The 3934-nt window shown below is 38.7% G+C and overlaps 1 pseudogene across 1 annotated transcript; it reads left to right on the top strand.

Annotated features, from left to right (window-relative positions):
- The first annotated feature begins 1920 nt into the window (after nucleotides 1-1920).
- On the top strand, nucleotides 1921-2736 carry LOC116551204 (annotated as a pseudogene). The gene has a single exon (XR_004268768.1). The product of XR_004268768.1 is annotated as an rRNA-processing protein FCF1 homolog pseudogene (transcript).
- The last annotated feature ends 1198 nt before the right edge of the window (nucleotides 2737-3934 follow it).

Below are 3934 nucleotides of genomic sequence, written 5' to 3'. Positions count from 1 at the left end.
CAAAAGCCAAAATAGACAAAAGGGATCTAATTAAACTTATGAGCTTCTGCACAGCAAAAGAAATGATCAATAGAGTGAACCAGCAACCAACAGAATGGGAAAAAATTTTTGCAATCTACCCATCTGTCAAAGGGCTAATATCCAGAATGTCTTGAGAACTTAAACAAATGCACAAGACAAAAAACAAACAACCCCATCAAAAAATGGGCAAAGGATATGAACAGACACTTTTCAAAAGAAGACATTTATGCAGTCAACAAACATATGAAGAAAAAACTCATCATCACTGGTCATTAGAGAAATGCAAATCAAAACCACATTGAGATACCACCTCAAGCCAGTTAGTATAGTAATCATTAAAAAATCAGGAGACAACAGATGCTGGAGAGGATGTGGAGAAATAGGAACACTTTTACACTGTTGGTGGGAGTGTAAATTAGTTCAACTATTGTGGAACACAGTGTGGCAAATCCTCAAGGATCTAGAAATAGAAATACCATTTGACCCAGCAATCCCATTTACTGGGTTTATACCCAAAGGATTATAAATCATTCTATTATAAGGACACACGCGCATGTATGTTTATTGTGGCACTGTTCACAATAGCAAAGACTTGGAACTAACCCAAATGCCCCTCAATGATAGGCTGGATAAAGAAAACCTGGCATATATACACCATGGAATACTATGCAGCCATAAAAAAGGGTGAGTTCATGTCCTTTGCAGGGGCATGGATGAAACTGGAAACCATCATTCTCAGCAAACTGACACAAGAATGGAAAACCAAACAGTGCATGTTCTCACTCATAAGTGGGTGTTGAACAATGAGAATACAGGGACACAGGGAGGGGTGCATCACACACCGGGACCTGTGCGGTTGGGGGCTAGGGAAGGAATAGCAGGGGTGAGGGGACTGGAGAGGGATAGCATTAGGAGAAATATCTAATATAGATGACAGGGCAATGGATGCAGCAAACCACCATGGTACCTGTACACCTATGTTACAAACCTGCAGGATCTGCACATGTACCCCAGAACTTAAAGTATAATAAATAAATTTAAAAAAAGAAAATTATAGTCACTCTTTTGATTTAAACTATGCTATATATTTGCTTATTTTTGTTTCATTTTTAACTTCTGTGAAAATTGTTTTTATTCTACCAAAAAAAGTCTTACCCCTTAAGAGAAAGAATTTAGTGTCTTCGAATTACGGCATTTTTGCTTTTCCCAGTTGTGCTACCTGTTAAGAGTTTTTAATATTAACTTTATGGCTTATATTAGACAAAACTTAGACTCATTTATGTTAAATTCTTTTCCACATTTTGACCCTGGGAGGATGCATGTGACCATGTTCTCAATCAGAGTGACAACTTAATTATTTGTCTTTTTTTTTTTTTCTCTTTCTCCTTTTTTTTGTCATTTTGATCTGTAATAGTATCCTTGTTATGAAACTTTCTTTTGAATTAAAATTTATACATGTTCATTTTAACATGCCAAACACTACACAGACACATCAATACAAAGTTAATAGTTTTTTACAATCTCATTCTATCGACTCAGGGATAATTGTTAAGTTATATTTCCTCTCTTATTTTTCTGCAAACTCAAAAAAAAACAGCAACAAATAAAACAATGACCACACAGACCAGAGAGTGAGAGGAGGTTCCAAAGTGGCATGGTGCTACATATCTGGGGACACAGACTCAACCCACAGATTGGGTTACATTCATTCAACCAGGCAAGTAACAAGTGAAATGGGTAAGAAATGAATTCATAGAAGTGGTAAGAATTAGGACTCACTGTAGACTTCCCTCTGTCTAAATGTAGCAGTCACCATGAGGGAATGCAAAGCTAGTGTATCCAAATTTTTCATGTTTTGAAAAGACCAAAGAGCAAACAAACAAACAAAAAAAGGGGTGATTACGGAAGAAGCAGAAGTGTGGCGTGACCATGGGGAAGCAAAAGAAAACAAGGAAGTATGCGACCATGAAGCGAATGCTTAGTCTCAGAGATCAGAGGCTAAAAGAAAAGGATAGATTAAAACCTAAAAAGAAAGAAAAGAAGGATCCCAGCATGTTAAAGGAAAGAGAAGTTCCCCAACATCCTTCCTGCTTATTTTTCCAATATAATACACAGTTGGGCCCACCTTACCACATCCTTGTTGATACCAACTTTATCAACTTTTCCATAAAAGCCAAACTGGACTTGGTGCAGTCAATGATGGACTGTCTGTATGACAAGTGTACCCCTTGTGTAACTGATTGTGTAATGGCTGAAATTGAGAAATTGGGGCAGAAGTATCGAGTGGCTCTGAGGATTGCCAAGGATCCAAGATTTGAACGATTACCATGTACACACAAAGGAACCTATGCAGATGACTGCTTAGTACAGAGAGTAACTCAGCATAAGTGTTACATTGTGGCCACAGTTGACCGGGACCTTAAAAGAAGAATTCGTAAGATTCCTGGAGTTCCTATCATGTACATTTCTAACCATAGGTACAACATTGAACGGATGCCTGATGATTATGGAGCCCCTCGATTCTAATTCTTAGAAGACACAGTTCCTTTCTGCTTTTCTTCGACGAACTTTCTCTTGTTGCCAGTCCATTATACATGCAATAGCGTGAATTATTATTCTGTTGACCTATTTGCTCTATTGTGAGCTGAGAATGGTTAAATATGCTCACTCTTTTTTTTTTATTTTTTTTTTATTTATTTTTATTTTTTTTTTTTTTGAGATGAAGTTTCGCTCTTGTTGCCCAGGCTGGAGTGCAGTGGTGCAGTCTTGGCTCACTGCAACCCCTGCTTCCCGGGTTCAAACAATTCTCAGAATCGCTGCCTCAGCCTCGCGAATGGCTGGGATTGCAGGCACTTGCCACCGTGACCAGCTAATTTTTTTTTTTTATTTATTTTTTTTTTTTTGTATTTTTAGTAGAGACAAATACTTTCTTTTTTTCCTCAGGATGGAGTCTCGCTTTGTCACCCAGGCTGGAGTGCAGTGGCATGATCTTGGCTCCCCTGCAACCTCTACGTCCTGGGTTCGGTCAGTTCTCCTACCTCGGCCCGCCAGGTGGCTGGGATTACAGGCATCCACCACCATGCCCAGCTAACTTTTGTATTTTTAGTAACTTTTGTATTTTCAGTACAGAAAAATACACTTTGGCCTCCCAAAGTGCTGGGATTGGAGGCGTGGGCCACCGTGCCTGGCCTTCTCACTTTTTGATGCTGTTTTGAAATGGATATTTTGTCTCGTAAAAATTTTAGGCCAGGGGCGGTGGCTCGTGCCTGTAGTCCCAGCACTTTGGGAGGTCAAGGCGGGTGGATCACCTGAGGTCAGGAGTTCAAGACCAGCTTGGACAACATGGCAAAACCCCCATCTCTACTAAAAATGCAAAAAATAATTGGCCGGGTGTGGTGTCACGTGCCTGTGGTCCCAGCTGCTGGGTAGGCTGAGGTGGGAGAATCGCTTGGATCCGGGAGGTAGGGGGTGCAGTGAGCCGGGTTTGCGCCACTGCATTCCAGCCTGGGTGACAGAGTGGGACTGTCTCAAAAAAAAAAATAAAGAAAGAAAGAAAGAAAAATTAATGATTGTCAAAGGGTACAAAATCTCAGACAGGAAGAATATGTTTTATACTTTGAGTTCTGTTGTACAGTTTAATGCATATACTTTATTATACATTTTAAAATTGATGTTCTCATCACGGAAATATACTTGAGGTATTGGATATGTTAACTATTTAATTATTCCACATTATATCTACAATTTATAACATTACTTTGTAACCCATAAATTTATACAATTATAAATTGTCAGTTTACAGTAAAAAAGTAATTGCATCTCTTTAGAAATCAGATACTCTGATGATTGCTCACATAATTTGATGGCCATTGTTTTATACTGACTTACTCAATAAACATTTATTAAATGTATA

The sequence above is a fragment of the Sapajus apella genome, unplaced genomic scaffold, assembly GCF_009761245.1.
Source record: "Sapajus apella isolate SASKATOON/1434 unplaced genomic scaffold, GSC_monkey_1.0 scaffold9, whole genome shotgun sequence".
NCBI lineage: Eukaryota > Metazoa > Chordata > Mammalia > Primates > Cebidae > Sapajus > Sapajus apella.
This window is presented reverse-complemented; position numbering and strand designations above follow the sequence as displayed.